Below are 19,262 nucleotides of genomic sequence, written 5' to 3' on the forward strand. Positions count from 1 at the left end.
GTCCACAGTTTAGGACTGACTACCTATTTTATTTATAAAAGTATTTGTATAACACAATCTCAAAAAATATCAGGGTGGTGTCATATAGTAGTGAGCAGCCTTTTGAGTATTGTTGACTGGAAATAAACAAAATAGCAAGAGGAGTTGAGAGGGAGTCGAGTGGGGGAGCTGGACATTATGGAAGACCCAAAGTCTGCATCAACAGCATGTCCATTTTTCTGTCTTCTCTCCCCCCACTCCTGTATTTTGCTTGACATCCAGCCTGTAAGAGTGTTTTGGAGAACTTGAAAATGGTGATAGTTTAATTGTTTCTAATAAAGGTATTACCCTACTGTGGCTTTTGATGATTTTTCTAACGGACCAGCACAATTGCCTATGCTTTTTGAATGGGTGAATAGAAAACTACTAGTAAAATTTGATTGTCTGTTGAAGCTTTCAGTTTTTAGAGGCAGAATACTAATAGAAGTTTGTAGATTTATCCTGGGGCCAATAGCCTTTGTTTCCTGGCATTCACCTGAGTGGTACAAGTGTGCATGCAGCTACCATAGTGAAACACAGTACAGAGCTACTGAGGGTGCATGTGCAGCCAGTAGCCTTTTAAGACTTGAAGAAAGTAGTGAGCAACTTGTGCAACTGCCATAGTCTTGTGTTGTGTAAAACCTAATGCAGTACTATAGCAGCTGTGCACATCTTTGATGCCGCTACAGTTACTTGGCTCAGAAAGATACATGGAATCACCCTTGTTAATGGGGATACATTTCGCTTGATAGCTTTTGTGGGGAAGAAGATGCAGAACAAGGGAGGCGCAGTGGTGCAGCAGCCTCTGAGCAATTATATGCAAGTCTTACAAAAATCCATAAAGCAGTAAATTATAATTGGGATGTTGCAGCTAATTATTTGTTACATAATACCATAACCAAATGATTCTCTAATTTTTTCTTGAAGTTGGATCACTTGACTGAAAAAGGATTACTTCAGCTGTTATCAAAGTTGTGCTTAACCTCTGCTTTGAATGAGCCCTCTTCACGCCATATCTGGAACATTCTGGCCTGAATTCACTTTTTCATTTTCAAGGGTAAGATTTTCTATATTTTCAAAATATTTTTATATTTAAAAAGCACCTAGTTACTTGGGATTGTCTGACATCACAAGGGATCCATCTTTGCAAACTAAAGGATAGTTCAGATGTTGCAATAAATGGAAGTTGAAATTTAACCAGCTACTCTTTCACTAGGAGAGTAACTTATCTTCTCCTGCTAATGGCCCCAGAACAATACTCTCCCCCCCACACTTTTTAATTCCTGCAAACACCAGTGTGAGTCAAGAGAAGGTGGGGAGTGGCTGAAAGCTATCCCTGAAACTAGCAGCATAAAAGAATTCCTCCAGTGTGACTATAAACCAAGAGGTAAGAGAGCAAGGGTTAATAACCAGCTTTTCCCAATTTGTAGCATTACCTGAATAGCTTTTACTTGTTTACCATTACGATTGCTAGGTTTTATGGCACAATAAAGATACAGAAGCTTTCCTTCAGACATTTTCAAATCTCTTCATTCTCGCTAGCCTTTTTTTTAAAAAAAGGTTACATAGCAGTAGCAGCTCTGTTTATTCCATTGTATTGTTGCCTAAAGGCTTGGGAACATTTTAGACAAATTAAAAAACAACAACTGTGTACCAGCTGGTTAAATATATTTTGGTTGATTTGAGGAACAATTCCATACCTCAGTTTTGCTGGCTGTGAGATGACACATTTTGGCAGAAGCCCTGCTACACTAGCAGGACATGAAATATACCACTGCCGTGACAGATAATACCAACATAATGTTCTGCCAGTAAATATATGGTAGTGGGATGGGCAAAACAAAGTGGAGTAGTGAGCAGAGGAAATCCTGGGGGAGTAGTCTGTATTTATGCTGTATCCTGTACTCAGACCACGACTGTGCCCTTGTAATAATAATTTATTATTTATACCCCACCCATCTGACTGGGTTTCCCCAGCCACTCTGGGTGGCTTCCAACAAAATGTTAAAATACAATCGTCTGTTAAACATGAAAAACTTTCCTAAACAGGGCTGCCTTCAGATGTCTTCTGGCTGTTCTTCTGTTTGACATCTGGTGGGAGGGCATTCCACAGGGCGGGTGCCACTACCGAGAAGGCCCTCTGCCTGGTTCCCTGTAACTTGGCTTCTCACAGTGAGGGAAGGCCCTTGGCGCTGGACCTCAGTGTCCGGGCAGAACGATGGGGGTGGAGACGGTCCTTAAGGTATACTGGACTGAGGCTGTTTAGGGCTTTAAAGGTCAGCACCAATACTTTGAATTGTGCTCAAAAACGTACTGGGAGCCAGTGTAGATCTTTCAAGACCGGTGTTATGTGGTCTCGGCGACACAGTCTGCGGGCAGATAGGGTCTCAGCCTGCGTACCAGATGGAGCTGGTAAACAGCTGCCCTGGACACAGAATTGACCTGTGCCTCCATGGGCAGCTGTGAGACCAAAATGACTCCCAGGCTGTGTACCTGGTCCTTCAGGGGCACAGTTACCCCATTCAGGACCAGGCCTGTCCCCCAAAAACGGTACTTCTGTTTTGTCAGGATTCTACATGTCTGTTAGCTGCCATCCATTCTCCAGCTGCCTCCAGACACTCACACAGGACCTTCACCACCTTCACTGGTTCTGATTTGAAAGAGAGGTAGAGCTGGGTATCATCCGCATACTGATGAACACCCAGCCCAAACCCCCTGATGATCTCTCCCTGTGGCTGCATGTAGGTGTTGAAAAGCATGGGGGAGAGGACAGAACCCTGAGGCACCCCACAAGTGAGAGCCCAGGGATCTGAACACTTGTCCCTCAACACCACTTTCTGAACATGGCCCAGGAGGAAGGAGCGGAACCTCTGTATAACAGTGCCCCCAGCTCCCAGCCCCTCTATACGGTCCAGAAGGATGTTATGGTCAATGGTATCAAAAGCCTCTGAGAGATCCAGCAGAACTAGGAAACAGCTCTCACCTTTGTCCCTAGCCCACCGGAGATCATCGACCAGTGTGACCAAGGCAGTTTCAGTCCCATGATGAGGCCTGAATCCCGACTGGAAGGGATCCAAATGCTCCGCTTCTTCCAGGCATGCCTGGTGTTGTTCAGCAACCACTCGCTCAATCACCTTGCCCAAGAATGGAAGATTTGAGACTGGGCAATAGTTGGCCATATTGGACAGGTCTAAAGATACTTTTTTTTAGAAGTGGTTTAATGACCGCCTCTTTCAGCAGGTCTGGGAAGGTTCCCTCACAGACAGAAGCATTCACCACCCTGCAAAGCCCATTGCCCAGCCCTTCCCAGCTAGCTTTTATAAGCCAGGATGGGCAAGGATCAAGGAGACAGGTGGTTGGTTGACCATTTGGCTTTACACCACCACCATAACTGGAGCAATTGATCTCCTTCTCTACTAGTGGGGGACAAAGATAGCCATCAATGTTCAGTCCACTCACGTTGCTGCAACCAAGCAGAAAATATGGTGTAACTTGGTGCCCAACTGCAGCACACCAGTATGGGGAGCCCACAACTTGGATATTAGAGCATGGGGCCTATATCTCTCCAGCCCCATGTTGTACACACTATGGAGGGGGGACTTTAAATAAAATGGCAGCACTTCACAAAAAGCAGCCTGCCTGCAGAACACTCATAGAATCATAGAATCATAGAGTTGGAAGAGACCACAAGGGCCATTGAGTCCAACCCCCTGCCAAGCAGGAAACACCATCAGAGCACTCCTGACATACGGTTGTCAAGCCTCTGCTTAAAGACCTCCAAAGAAGGAGACTCCACCACACTCCTTGGCAGCAAATTCCACTGTCGAACAGCTCTTACTGTCAGGAAGTTCTTCCTAATGTTTGTTGTGTTTGCAGAGTCCCGAGCACAGCGGAAGGATGAGGAGTACATGCCACATACTTTTCTTTTACTTTATTTACACTTCAATGCTGAGAGCTTACAAACTAGCATCTTGCCTCTGCGTGAGCAGAGAGGCATCCTCTCTCCTCTGAAGCACGGAGAGAACTGTGAAAAACAGGAAACCAGTGTACGTCACATCCAGTCTCCTTTCCCGTGGGAAAACCCAACAGCACAGACTGTGGAATGTAAACACCTGTCTCGTTACAAGCACTTCGCTGCACAGTGAAGAAAGCAGAAACCAACATCCTCCCCCTTTCTGTGAACATCACTGGGCAGCGTGTTCGTACAATATCAGTACAAACCCAACTTCTGCACATAGGTACAGTGTTGATCCCTTGATACAATCTTGGACAATACATCAGCAGGAATTTCATTACCTGGCATATAGGACACCGTTACGAGTCCCTTCTGAATACGTTCCCTAGCATGTTGCAACTTCAATTGCAAGTGCTTCGTGCTTTGCTTACAACCTTCAGAATTCAGCAAAGCCAAACATGCTTTGTTGTCCTGGTAAACCTGGATTGGACATTTGACAGGAATTTTCATGTCTTTGCACAATTGTAACAACCATTCACAATCTTTAAGTGAATAAGACAGTGCATTCAGTTCAGCTTCACAAGTACTTAAGCTAACTGTTGTTTGCTTCCTGCATGACCAATCAAATAGACCCTGATTGTACATATAGCAAACTCCAGACGTACTTTTCCTGTCTGTAGTGTCACTTCCAAAACTTGCATCTGCAAATATCTCAAGACCACCAGACTTCTGATTGTTAAATCTTAGTCTGTAATGCATAGTGCCTTTCAAATACCGCGCTACGCGTTTCAGAGCTTTCCAATCCTTAACAGTAGGATTGTTTACTTGTCTGCTTAGCAAATTACAGCTAACAGCAATGTCTGGTCTTGAACATCTGGCAATGAAGTTTAGCTTGCCTAGCACACTTCTGTACAGTGTAGTGTCAGAAAATGCTTCTTCAGTGTCATCTACCTGATAACCTGTTGTCATCGGTGTGTCTACAGGGTTAGCATCCATCAGGTTTAGTTTGCCTAACACATCAGCAATTTTCCGTGACTGGTGTACTAGAATGTTACCATCTTGATCTCTCTCTATTTCCAGAGATAGGTAGTTGCTTACCTCACCAAGATCTTTCATGTCAAAGTGCTCTTTCAGTTGAGCTAGGGCGTTATTGTACATTGTGACATCTTTCCAAAAGAATAAAATATCATCAACATAAAACAAACAATACAGTTTCTTTTGCCCCTCCTCTTTGACAAATACACATGGATCAGCTTTCCCTTGCTTAAAACCTAGAGAAAACAATACTTCAGTGAGTTTTGTGTGCCAACACCGTGCACTTTGTTTGAGACCATAAAGGGACTTCTTCAGAGCACAAACAAATCCCTGTTTTACCTGTACGCCATCAGGTGGAAGCATATAAAGTGATTCACCTAGAGATCCGTACAGAAAAGCTGTATTCACATCGTGGTGACTAATGTGTAGATTCTCCTCTGCAGCTAGCTTGAGCATAAGCCTGATGCTCTCATACCTTACTGTGGGTGAGTAGGTCTCGTGATAGTCTTCACCTGGTACTTGTGCAAAACCTCTGGCTACCAATCTGGCTTTGTGTCTGACTATCTTGCCATTTTGATCAGTCTTCGCTTTGAAGACCCATTTGCTTCCAAGCAGTTTCATTCCTGGAACTACTGGAACTAGCTCCCATGTTTTGTTCCTTTCTAAGGAATCAAGCTCATCCTTTATGGCATTTAACCATGGCTCAGCATCCTTTGAATCCAAATCCTGGATTTCTTGGAAACTTGAAGGTTCAAATACCTTCTTGGAGCTTTTAACAGCTGTTACTGATATCTTAGCAAACTCATCAGCAAATCTCTTTGGAGGTCTGCCTTTTGTGGCTCTTTGTGACCTGCGAATAAGCCGTAGGTCTTCAACACTCTCCTCTTCCTTCTTGGGAGAAAAATGACCTATTGTGAACAATGGTTCCTCCAATTCTTGATCAGAGCTTTCAGAGGGTCGCATAGAGGCTTTCGCACTCTTGAAATCCTCTGAATCACCCGATTCAGTTTCAGAATCAGAATCAGAACCTTCATCAGTGGGTGTGGGTTGTTGCGGCTGCTTTTGACTATCCTCAGTCTCATCACTGTCATCAGGATAACATTGGAAAATTCCCACATTCTCCCCCCACTTGGCATTGTACTCAACACTTCTTGTGAGCTTAATTGTCTTAGAGTCAGTCATCATTATTCTGTAAGACCCTTTCTGATAACCTAGAAAGATACCATGCAATCCACACTTGTCTAACTTGGAGCTTTGTGGTGTATGAACCCACATGTCAGAACCAAAAATTTTCATGTGTTTGATGTATGGCTTTTTGCCAAACATCTTCTCATAGGGGGTACAACCAATCGCTGAAGATAACCTGCGATTATAACTGTAAGTGAAACACGAGAGAGCTTCGGCCCAATAACTCTCTGGAAAATTTGCATCATGTAGCAAGGTTTTTAACCCTTGAAGCAATGTTTGATTTGCCCTCTCGCAAAGTCCATTCTGCCATGGCGAGCGAGGACTAGACAAATCGTGTTGAATTCCTTTCTCAGTCAGAAAAGCTTCAAACTGCTGAGAAGTGAATTCTCCCCCGCGATCACTGAAAAGAATCTTTACCTTCTTACCATGCACATTTTCCAACCAAGCACAGAATTCCTTGAACCTTGGAAAAGCCTCTGATTTCTGCTTAAGATTGTACACATAAATATACCTGGAAAATGCATCAATGAGAACCATGAAGTACCTGTTTCCACCCAAAGAGGGCGCTAGTGGTCCAACCAAATCAGCATGAACAATTTGGTATGGTTCTGTAGCTTGCCTACTAGACACCTTACCTTTCGCAGCCATTTTCACCTTGTTTGCTGCGCATGCCTTGCACTTCATGTGGTACTTGCAGGGTTTAATAGTCATATCTTCAACCAAGGCAGGCATTTTAGATACTGCCTCAAAATGCAAATGACCAAATTTCCGGTGAAAATCGTGAATACATTCTGCATGCAAACTTTTGTTAGAACCTGCAATGCAACAAGTGTCATCCTGCACATCATCATCAAAATACAAAACATACAAACGATCAACATATTCAGCATGCAATACATAATCATTTTTCTTTGTGATGATGCACTTTTTGTTCTTAAAGGAAACGTCAATTTTCCATTCATTCAGCTGTCCAACGCTGAGTAGATTATGTTTGGCATCTGGTACGTAAAGCACATCTTTTATCGATAAGTCCAAACTGTGAAGAACAACAGTTCCGTAGCCTTTACTGGGGATTGTGTGGTCATCCGCCTGGTGAATCGCACCTTCCTGCGGTGTAAAAGACACGAACAGTCGCTTATCGTTGCACATGTGGTGGGTCGCTGCTGAATCAACCACGAAGAAAGATCTAGACGTCTTCTGGACCTTTGCAACCTCTGGAGTGAAGCGTGAGACCATTGCCTTGTGCTGCGTTGTCCTGGACACTGGACCTTTGCCTTTGCCTCGGCCTTTTCCACGCGATGAGCTTTCGCTGCGCTGCTCTGTCTTGGCCCTGGGATATTTGCATTCCCTCTTCATATGGCCTAGACGTCCACACGAGTAGCATTTCACTGCCTTCAAAGCTTTGGCGCCATCTGGTGGTTCCACTGCACTCTGGGATGACATCTGTGAAGACTCCCCCTTACCCATGCAGCTATCACCCTGGCGGTCTGCTTCATTCTGAATCATGGCAGTATCACAGGCTACTGTGAGCTGAGCAGTGTCATGAACAGCAATCTGAGTGCCACAAGGATCAGCCAGCCTTCTGCAGCTAGCCATCATGACTCTGGCATTAGCCTTCTGCTGCATTAAATAAGCTGCTTTATACAAGCTGCGTCTCTGCTGCTTCAAAACCAAGCTGCGTCACTGTTTTCTGCAGCTGCTTTATTCCAAAAGCACTTTTAAAAGGTACTTTCAGTTTCCCCCAAGCCTATAAGCTTGTGCCTTTGAGCCTTTGCCTGTGCCCGGCAAACGGCTCTAAAAGTTCAAAGTCCAGCCATAAAGCCATTAACTAGAAGCTGGCAGGCTGCCCGGAGCATGAGCAACATACCTCTCATCAATCATCCTGACGCGCAGAGATATCGTCCGATCCGTCCCTCTGCATTCCTTTGCCGGCACTCCGATTCGACTTCTGGAGCCCATAACCAAAAATGTTGTGTTTGCAGAATCCCGAGCACAGCGGAAGGATGAGGAGTACGTGCCACATACTTTTCTTTTACTTTATTTACACTTCAATGCTGAGAGCTTACAAACTAGCATCTTGCCTCTGCGTGAGCAGAGAGGCATCCTCTCTCCTCTGAAGCACGGAGAGAACTGTGAAAAACAGAAACCAGTGTACGTCACATCCAGTCTCCTTTCCCGTGGGAAAACCCAACAGCACAGACTGTGGAATGTAAACACCTGTCTCGTGACAAGCACTTCGCTGCACAGTGAAGAAAGCAGAAACCAACAATGTTTAGGTGGAATCTTCTTTCTTGTAGTTTGGATCCATTGCTCCGTGTCCGCTTCTCTGGAGCAGCAGAAAACAACCTTTCTCCCTCCTCTATGTGACATCCTTTTATATATTTGAACATGGCTATCATATCACCCCTTAACCTCCTCTTCTCCAGGCTAAACATGCCCAGCTCCCTTAGCCATTCCTCGTAAGGCATCGTTTCCAGGCCTTTGACCATTTTGGTTGCCCTCCTCTGGACACGTTCCAGTTTGTCAGTGTCCTTCTTGAACTGTGGTGCCCAGAACTGGACACAGTACTCCAGGTGAGGTCTGACCAGAGCAGAATACAGTGGCACTATTACTTCCCTTGATCTAGATGCTATACTCCTATTGATGCAGCCCAGAATTGCATTGGCTTTTTTAGCTGCCGCGTCACACTGTTGGCTCATGTCAAGTTTGTGGTCAACCAAGACTCCTAGATCCTTTTCACATGTACTGCTCTCAAGCCAGGTGTCACCCATCTTGTATTTGTGCCTCTCATTTTTTTTTGCCCAAGTGCAATACTTTACATTTCTCCCTGTTAAAATTCATCTTGTTTGTTTTGGCCCAGTTCTCTAATCTGTCAAGGTCATTTTGAAGTGTGATTGAGCACGTTGCAGTAATATTTCTGTCTAGAATCCCTACAGGTACCTTGCCATGGGACTTCACATGCAAACACTGCAACAGCAATTGTCATTCCACTCCAACTGGGAATACCAGGATAGAGTACCCAACACAGGTAAGCAAAGGAAAGGGGGAATCATGCTACATTGTCTTAATTGCTTAAACGCTCACCCATGCCCACACACTTTGCAATATGGGAATACTATGTCTTATCTAAGCTGTATTTTTCTAATGTGTCCCTCACAACAGTGGGAAGCCATATAGACAAGGGTGGTACTCATTGCCACACACAAGTTATCTATTGACAGAGGCAAGGCACTACACTTTAGCAATTACTATTGTTGGTCAAATACTCATGAGCACTCTTGTCTTAAGGGTCACAGTTCAGTTGCATGGAGTAAATCAAGCTGTCACTATAGACACTGAGTTTCACAGCAATTCTAAATGGGTGTGTATATTCACAAGTACTGCACACACATTCAGGAAATATGTGCTCCAATTGCTGACTTTTCCTTGTTGCTTTCTGTGTCTTCTTACTTTTCACAGGACAGTCTCCCACGTACAGGATCCGTCCCGCTCCCTGCTGTTTGCAGGCCATTAGAGACGTCCATCTCATGAGCAACAGCAATGACCAGACTCCTGGTTTTTCCTCTGTAAGGTTATTACAATCTACTTGCCCCAGAGAGGCTCCTGCATCACTGTAAGCTGACATACAGTTATGCAACAAGTGAAGAAGCTTCTAGCTTGGAGCTGGTGCCATAAGCAACAGTGTACTTCCTACCCTAACTGTCTGTTGAGCCAATTTCCAAGACCCAGGAGCCCTACTGGATTGACACCCCAACACTTGAATTTTTCTCATTCAGGATTTTGTCTATTCTGGATGCTATTCAATAAAAGCTATGACTTTGTGACGAGTGGCGTTTTTTGTTGCTAGTGAGTAGGAGATAGGGATCACTTTGCCTTTCGTAGTATGACTGTGCTTCAGCAGACCTCAGAACATGACTCATGGGCGTGAGCATTTGATGGGCTTTCAGGGGCAGTGGTCCTCTATCCACTGCTTGCTGACTCTGGTCTGGACTACAAGAGGCACACAAATGGAATGACTGCTGCTGTCAGAGTGTATGAGGCAGTCTCCTATTATGGCTGAGTGGTTAGGACAGTGTTCTATGTTGCTTGCAGTGTGGGTGCAAGTCTCTGGAGCTCCTCTCTTGCCCTTGACATGGCTGGCTTTGGGAGGCATTCCCCCTTCTCCACAGTGTCCTGAACATCCACCACCTGCTTCCCAACTTCATGCCACTTGCAGTGAACGACTGGAAGTTGCTGCCTTCTGTGTCTATGGCTGTACTTGTGTGTCCAGTGTCCTCTTTTTGATGGCTAGGCAAAGGGTGTTTTCTTCCATGGGTTGTCTGTTGTCTTCAGTTCTGAGCTCCCTATCAGCAAACTATGTACCTTCTTTTCCTCTGTGCATATGTATTGTGCCGGTATCTGTGGACATCCTTGGAAGTGGCACTATTTATGTATTGCCCAATAGTGGGTTCTCCGAGTGACTTAAATACAAAACAAGATAATTAAAACTATTACAGCAGGAAATAAAATAGTCAAAACAAAACTCAGTGCAGCACCAAAGTTACATATCTTGTAACACTCCACAAATACCCCAAAGATCTTTATTAAGACTCAATAGCCTGGGAAAAATCAGGGTCATTGGTAACTTTGTGACTGGGCGTGCTATGGAATCATTTTGTGTGTTGTGAAGTAGGGGTGTATTTCAGGGCCTTTTCTTAATATTGTGAGCTCATTGGCTGTTGCAGAGTGTAGACAACATGTGAGTATCATCTCTGGCACATTTCCCGATTGGGTGAGCCTCTATTTGTCCATAGAGCTAACCATTTGTTGTCATCTACCACACTGCTAAAGTCTTTTCAGAATCATTTTTTAAACTCATCAGATGTCCAGTTGTGATATTCACCAACTCACCACCATTCCCTTTCCATTTGAGCCAATAGTGAAAATTATTCTTCCATCACCTGCAAGGGGCTGAGTGGTCTGGGCATGTATGTGAGGCCCATTCAAAAGGTGGAAAACCTGATAGAAGATGCAACCATCCTCTTCCAAGACTTCTGGGACTCACCCATAGTTGTTCCAGAGACACTGGTTTGTTTTTAAAAGTCTCATTTGGAAATAACCTTTGGTCTCTCATTTCAGTAGGATCCCAAGAAGTGTTGGGTCTGACCCTGATGCCATAAAAGTACTGTAATAGTAGTTCTTAGTATTAAACATTCTTCTATGCACCTCTCACCTAAGGCTTCAAGGAAAACATCCTCCCTGCATATGCAGGACTTGTTAATTGTTCACCTGTGACTTGAAATAAATCTTCTGCATCTTCTGCTTCAGATGGGCTGTTTCCTGTTGAACTCAAGATCTTGTAAACAACTTATGAGCACAGCATATTGAAAGGGACAAAGCATAGAAATGGCATTCTGTGTTTTGATTGTATCCCTGCACCATAGGCCAGAATAAGGAAACCTAAATGCTTATTGCTGCTACATTTAGTACCAATCATAGGTTTTCCAAACCAGTAACGTGGGTAACTTTCTTAAACCTACAACTACATTTTTTTAAATAGGAGAAAATTATGGTTGAGCCACAAGCTAGCCTATCCAGTAGTATGCACTTACTATTCATCCCTTGATACTGAAAATGTGTCTGATCCATGCAGGCGTCTTTAGAAATTCTGAAGAAGGTGAGTGTTGGAGCTAGAGAGTAAGCTTCAACCAGAATTTTCCTAAGCCATTTTAAGCAAATATTTCAGTCTCAGTTATCCTATGGCTAATACGGCGAGAATTCTGACCTACAGAATTGTTGTGGATAAGTGATCTAAAGTAGTAAATGGGAACCTGTGGCCCTCTAGATGTTGGCTCCATTTCCACTCTTAGCCTCAGCAAGTATGACCAGTAGTCAGGCATGACAGGAGTTGTGTCCCTCCAGATGTTACTGGACAACAGCACCCAGATCTAATTCACCATATGACCTGAATAATGTAGTTCTGTTTCTGTGTGAGGTGGATAAAGTAGGCTCCCGTAGTGTTTATAAGCTGAGAGAGAGATTACACACAAAAATGGTATTCACACTCCTTAGACTGTGGTGCTATTTCTTTGTCAAGTTGATTATTTGGATTTTAAATGTGGGGAAATTATAATTAAAATTAAAAATCTGAAATAAGACATTGGGTAGCTCTGTCTGACTGTTACAAACAATTGCTTGTATTTTTTTTTTTATAATAATTTTTATTAAGTTTTCACAACATAAACATAACAACATAAACATAACAAGAAAAAATAACAATACAACATAAAAAAGAAAAAACACAGATCATACAAACTTGAAGACTTCCCCATACCTCTCCTGTTCTGCACCCTTATTTCACAATTCTCTCTAGCAACCCTTCAGTCAATTTTTACATATCACCTCCTTAAAACTTCTTCCCTATGGTTTATAGTTTACAGCTGTAAATCTTTATTTCTTACCCCTCGACATCTTTTCAGTCCTTAATTTGACAACAATTCTCAAGATACACTTTAAATTTCTTCCAGTCCTCCTCCACCGCCTCCTTCCTCTGGTCACGGATTCTGCCGGTCATCTCTGCCAGTCCCATATATTCAATCACCTTCGTTTGCCATTCTTCCAGAGTGGGTAGTTCTTGCAACTTCCAATACTTTGCTAGTAGTATTCTTGCTGCTGTAGTGGCGTACATAAAAAAAGTCCTATCCTTCTTTGATACCAATTGGCCCACCATACCCAAGAGAAAGGCCTCTGGTTTCTTAGGAAATGTCCACTTAAGGACTTTCTTAATTTCATTATAGATCATTTCCCAGTAGGCCTTAATCTTTGGGCAGGTCCACCAAAGGTGATAAAAGGTTCCTTCAGACTCTTTACATTTCCAACATTTATTGTCAGGCAGATGATAGATCTTAGCCAGCTTGACTGGGGTCATGTACCACCTATAGATCATTTTCATTATGTTTTCTTTCAAGGCAGAACATGCCGTAAATTTCATGCCGGTGGTCCATAACTGTTCCCAGTCAGCAAACATAATATCATGACCTACATCTTGCGCCCACTTAATCATTGCTGATTTTACCATTTCATCCTGTACATTCCATTTCAGCAGTAGATTATACATTCTAGAAAGATTCTTAGTATTGGAATCTAATAGCTCTGTTTCTAACTTAGACCTCTCACTCTGAAAGCCTATCTTCCTATCTTGCTTAAATACTTCATCTATCTGATGATAATGCAACCAGTCTCGGACTTTTGACTTTAGCTTCTCGTAGCTCTTAAGTTTATATTTATCACCATCATGTTCCAAAATTTCTGAGTATTTTAACCAATCAGAGTCCATGTTGAGTCTTTTAACTGCCTTTGCTTCCATTGGTGATAACCATCTGGGGGTTTTACTTTCTAATAAATCCTTATATCTAATCCAAACATTATACAGCGCCTTTCTGACAATATGGTTTTTGAAACTCTTGTGTACTTTTACCTTGTCATACCATAAATACGCATGCCAACCAAAATTATTGTCATATCCTTCTAGATCCAAGATATCTGTGTCCTCAAGAAGTAGCCATGGTTTCAGCCAGCAGAAAGCTGCTGCCTCATAGTAAAGCCTTAAGTCCGGCAGGGCAAAACCCCCTCTATCTTTCGCGTCTGTTAGAATCTTAAATTTAATTCTTGGCTTTTTGCCCTGCCAGACAAATTTAGAAATATCTTTTTGCCATCTTCTGAGGCACTCCACCTTGTCTAGAATTTGTAATGTTTGAAACAAAAACAGCACTCTTGGCAATACATTCATTTTAATAACAGCAATACGGCCTAGCAAGGAAAGTTTCAGCCTCGACCATGTGTCTAGATCTTTTTTAACTTCTGTCCAACATTTTTCATAATTGTCCTTAAATAAATTAATATTTTTTGATGTTACATCCACCCCCAGATATTTCACTTTCTTTACTATTTCCAAACCAGTTACACTCTGGAATCTATCTTTCTCTTCCAATGTCAAATTTTTTCCCAACACTTTCGTTTTTTGCTTATTCAGTTTAAACCCTGCCACTTGACCAAAAACTTCAATTAGTTCTAATACTCTTTTAGTACTCTCATCTGGCTGTTGCAGTGTTAATACCAGATCATCTGCATATGCCCTTAATTTATAGAATTTCACTCCGACCTGAATCCCTTTAACCAGCGGGTCCGCTCGAATCATATTTAATAAAACCTCCAGGACCGATATAAAAAGAAGGGGGGATATCGGGCATCCCTGTCGTGTCCCTTTTTCTATTGAGATTTCGTCCATAACCATACCATTCACTATCAGTTTAGCTTTTTGTTCAGAATATATCGCACCAATACCGTTTTCAAATCCCTGGCCTACCCCCATCCCATGGAGATTCTTCCTCATAAAACTCCAACAAATATTGTCAAAGGCTTTCTCCGCGTCCACAAAGATCAAAACTGCTTTTCTGTTAATCTCTCTTTCCAACAATTCCAAAATGTCTAAAATGTTCCTCACATTACTCGAGATATGTCTTCCTGGGAGAAAGCCTGCTTGGTCCTTATGAATCTCCCCTGCTAGAATTCCTTTAAATCTTTTTGCCAAAATGTCTGCAAAAATTTTGTAATCCACATTTAGTAAGGATATAGGCCGGTAGTTTTTAACCTGGTTTTTCCCAGTCTCTGTCTTCGGTATAAGTGAGATAAATGCCTCTTTCCACGATTCAGGAGCCCTTTTCCCTTCTAGAATTTGATTACAAACCTCTTTTAACGGTTGGATTAACCAGTCTTTTAACATTTTATAATATCTTGCCGTTAAACCGTCTGGTCCTGGTGATTTCCCCACTTTCATATTCTGAATGGCACCCTCTATTTCTTGTTCTGTTATTCTCCCATTTAGGATCCTTCTACTTTGTTCTGGAATTCTTGATAGTCCATATTTTCCAATAAATTCCTCTATCTTTTGTTCATCTATTGGCCCTTGGGTATACAGTTTCTTGAAGAAACTCTGAAAACAATTGCTTATTTCATTTGGTCTGGTAATAATTTTCCCCTCTTCTTCAAGGGATGTCACGGTGTTCAGTTTTTGTCTTTTTTTCAATTGCCATGCTAGCAGTTTCCCGCATTTATCTGCTGATTCAAAGGTCTTTTGTTTCATCTGTCTTATTTTCCATTCTATTTCCTGATTCATCAGTTCCATATATTGCATCTGATAATATTTTATTTCTCTCAAAATTTGTTGTGACTTTGGATTAGATCTCAATTTTTTCTCTGCTTCTTTCATCTTATCTAGTATTTTCTCTTCCTTCTCCTTTTGCCTTTTCTTCTTCAAAGAATTCTGTTGAATAAGGAAACCGCGCATCACGGCTTTGCTTGCATCCCAAATTATTCTCTTCTCCACTTCTGTTCTTAGATTTATTTCAAAATAATCTTTTAATGTTTTTTGGGCCTTCTGATAGATTTCTTCATCTCTTAAGAGGGTGTCATTCATTCTCCATCTGAATGTTCCCGCTGTTGTTAATCTCATTTCCATCTTCACAGCATTATGGTCGGAGCATGTTTTAGGGCAGATTTCTGTTTTTTTCACTCTTGATGCCAGATTACTAGAAATCCAAATTTGGTCAATTCTAGTCCATGTCAATTTTGCTTCAGAGAAGAAGGTTCCCTCTCTTTCTAGAGGGTTCCTTGTTCTCCAGATATCTATAAGGTCCATGGTGTCAGTCATTTCAAAGAAGGTCTTTGGTAGTCTCCCAAACAATTGCTTGTAAATACTTCGGGAATTTGAAAATAATTTGAAATGTCTATTCATACTAACAAAGAATACTTATAACTAACCTGGAAGCTGCTGGTGTTGATCTCCTGGTTTGCCAAACCTGTATAGTTTAGTAGAGTTGCATACATATTACTTAGAGTAACAAGCTTACTTATCCAGAGTTACTGGCTGCTTTTGGGGATGAATTTAAACAGTCAGGGGAAGTTTGTAATGTCTTGTAGTAACAAGAGAAAGCAAGGAATCTGAGTCCCCCATTGTGCTGAACATGGCAGGCTTTTCATTTCAGTTTGTATCCAAAGTTCAGAAACAGCAATTTGCTTTTCCAGCCAAGAATTAGCTTTGAACAGAGCCACGGGCAAGTGAAGCTGATTCTCTCCAGTCCCTCTTCCTTTATTGAAGTCTTGCAAGATGTTGGTTTTAGAAGTGGATGCTTACTTTCCTTAGTGATCAGCTGAGAGCTGAATGACCAAAGTAAACACCTGTGATCAGCTACAACTGTGCCTGGAAAATAGAACAAGGAAGCAGTTTAGGAGCAGTGGTTCTTAGGGAAGTGCTTCATGAAAACAAGAGAGAATGAGGCCCTTAAAAAAAAGGGTAACAAAGCGCTTTTGCTTTAAGTGCTTTCTTCTGCATGAAGAGTCGCCTTTGTCCTTGCTTCATGTGTTGGGAGAGGCAGCTGTTTCTCTGCAACAGTTGGTGCCTGTGTCAGGTGTCTGTCTCCCTTGAAGATGGTGGCTCAGGAATTGCATTGCTGCCACTTCAGAGTGAGGGGCTTAAGATTAACACTTCCAGTGGTTTAGAATGTTTCCAGTCCTGACAACATTCACTGGCTCTCTTGAGCTCCTGTGCACAGGTGGAGCTTTAGCCGTCAAAGGATGGACTTCCAATACCAGGCTGCCTTGAACGTCCCATCAGTTGCAAGTACTGCAGCTTGCCAGTCAGAATGTTTCCTTTTCTTCCAGGGGTTCTTCTGACACCCCGCTGAGCCAATTTTGGAGGCCATGTGGGTGGGGGGGGGACCCCATTGTGCAAGCGGAAGCTCTCATACAGGTTTTGCACTGAAAGGACTTGTTAAGGGGATCTTACCTGAAGTCTTTCACTTAACAACCTTTCCATTTGTTAAAAAGTTGTGTGCTCACATGAAAAGATCTGCATTAACCAATTCACACAGTTGTGGTTACCATGCATGCTCCCTAAATCTGTTGTGTCTGTACCAGACCAGTGTGTATCTTGTACACTTGCTACCCCCCAATCTACATGTCCTGTGGTCTCCAAGGTGCTTCTGGTTTCTTTCTTGTGCCTTCTGCAAAAAGGGACAATTATGTAGTCAAGATGGTCAGGATTCATGGTATCGGGATGCATTTTGTGAGGTTTTAAGTGGTCTGTATGTGGCACTTTTGTGGAAAGATAGGGGAGCATCTCAGTAGATCAGTGCTGCATCTGAACATCCTCAGATCTTGTTGAAGCTGCAGTGTTAGGGGAGGGTGTCTCCGCTTATTTTCCAAGCTGGACAAAACAGTAATTCAACATTTGTAATCTTAATAAGTTGTGCAAATATCCATGTACTTACTTACCTTTGCATATTTCTGCACTTGTTGGGAAGGGCACAGATCTGTGCAGAGGAGAGCAGCAGAATGTAATATTGTATGTATTTCAGGGAGGGAGAAGGGGTCCACTCGGTCATAGGAAAATCTTCATATGGTCGACTTTAGTTTGGAAAATTTGCCTGGCCTGAACTGCAATGTGGAGCTGGCAACCACTACTGTCAGCTGAGCAGCTGTTGGCTGAACTGAGACGAAAAGGAAGTTTGGAGGCCCTCTGCAGTGTGCAGGGTCTACAACATTCTTACGTTCCAGCCTTAATCTGCCTTTCAATCTCAAATTTATGCATCCCCAACACCACCCCTTTCTCTCTCTCTCTGTGTGTGTGTGTGTGTGTGTGTGTGTTGAAGCATCTCCAAACGGTCGCCTATCAAAAGCAGATTTGCAAAGCCCAGATTTCTATCTGCAGTAGTCAAATGCCCAGTTAACTTGTTTTGGTGTTTCTGGATTCTCTCCAGTACCAAACAAGGACATAATCCTTTTTCTGGAGCCCATGCCCCAAATTGTGGGAGGCTTGAGCACCACTCAGACCTTATTATTTCTAAAGCAGTTTTAAGCACTATCCAGAAAAGGGGATGCATTAATAAGATTGCCAATTACTCATTTACATATTGACACATCAAATGATATTTCATACCAGTTTATGAGATTATCCATGAAACTTCATGCCACAGTAAACTTAACCTTCAGTGTGCTCTCTCACTAAGGCCAACTGCTTCTGCGTGAGAAACCTACAGGCAGATGGTTTGGGATAGTAAGTGTTGTGAAACCCACATCGGTATGGATTTAGTGGTAGAGAAACAACTCAGCTAGTGCAGTGGAGGTTTCCTGGTGCCTCCCTCACATTACAGCCCCTTCACCCCTTGAAAAGCCACTCCTGAGGGGGCTGTAGCAGGATGGGGAAATTAGGAGAATTTAGTGGGGCTGCCTAATTGAAGTGCTTTTCTGCTTATGCAAAACATTTCTGGATTCAAACCATTATCTTCAGCTGCAGAAAGCAACGTTTTTGTTCACTTTGAAGACTATATGATGCAGTGTGGCATAAGCTTTTATGGACTAAAGTCTGGGGTCTCAACAAATATTTCTTTAACATTCCACAACACACTTTGTTGTTTTGGTGCAACATAGCTACCTTTCTCAAATTTGCCATTTGCCTTAGGCACTTCAAAACCACATCCAAGTACGCCAGTGTGTGATCACAACATAAAATGATCTGCATGTGAATTGCAGATTTCTTTCACAAAAGTGTTTTCTATGTAGAAAAACCTTAATTGCTGCTGCCTTTTGGTATGGCACTTAAACTGAGAGTGTCCTAAGGAAGTTGGCTTGAGGAATCATGCTTTAGGTTTTTATCGTTACGAAGTACAAATTCTGTGTTAGGTTTTGAGATACCCTCTTTACCCAGCTACATGCCCACAACCTCCCAATTCTTCCAAGATTGGAAGGGATCCTGATTAGAGTACTGTTTAAAGAGTCTTGCCTATGCTATTTTTTTCTCATTTTCATTTTAAAAAGCTCTTGTGCCAGATCTCCACACTACTACTGAAACTTGGCAATGTAAGGGTTCTGTGGGAACAGCAGTCAAAGGAGAAACACTGAGGAATTTAGTTGCAAGGGTGGCTGGTGTGCACACCCCTTGCTGGACTTTGATCTACGATTGCTGTAAGAACTGCTGTTTCCTGCCTGACTTCATTTGGGAAGATTTGGCAAGATCATTCCTCTCTCCCTC

General features: G+C 42.6%; 1 protein-coding gene and 1 long non-coding RNA gene across 6 annotated transcripts in view; one reads left to right on the forward strand and one right to left on the reverse strand.

Moving 5' to 3' along the window:
* LOC309345425 overlaps positions 1–19,262 on the reverse strand; it is a 469,580-nt gene that overhangs the window by 355,469 nt on the left and 94,849 nt on the right. The window lies entirely within an intron of this gene.
* LOC309343770 (SERTA domain-containing protein 2-like) overlaps positions 1–19,262 on the forward strand; it is a 29,949-nt gene that overhangs the window by 5,266 nt on the left and 5,421 nt on the right. The window contains exons 2-5 of one of the 5 annotated variants that reach the window (XR_014157393.1): positions 946–1,075; positions 9,133–9,224; positions 9,485–9,557; positions 9,656–10,020. The gene's annotated coding sequence lies outside the window, so the exon portion shown is untranslated. Of the gene's footprint in view, positions 1–945; positions 1,076–9,121; positions 9,225–9,484; positions 9,558–9,655; positions 10,021–19,262 lie in introns of those variants that run through there. The other 4 variants (XR_014157395.1, XR_014157392.1, XR_014157394.1 and 1 more) reach the window with 4 other exon arrangements.

The sequence above is a fragment of the Podarcis erhardii genome (genome assembly GCF_964252035.2).
Source record: "Podarcis erhardii genome assembly, chromosome: 1".
Lineage (NCBI taxonomy): Eukaryota > Metazoa > Chordata > Lepidosauria > Squamata > Lacertidae > Podarcis > Podarcis erhardii.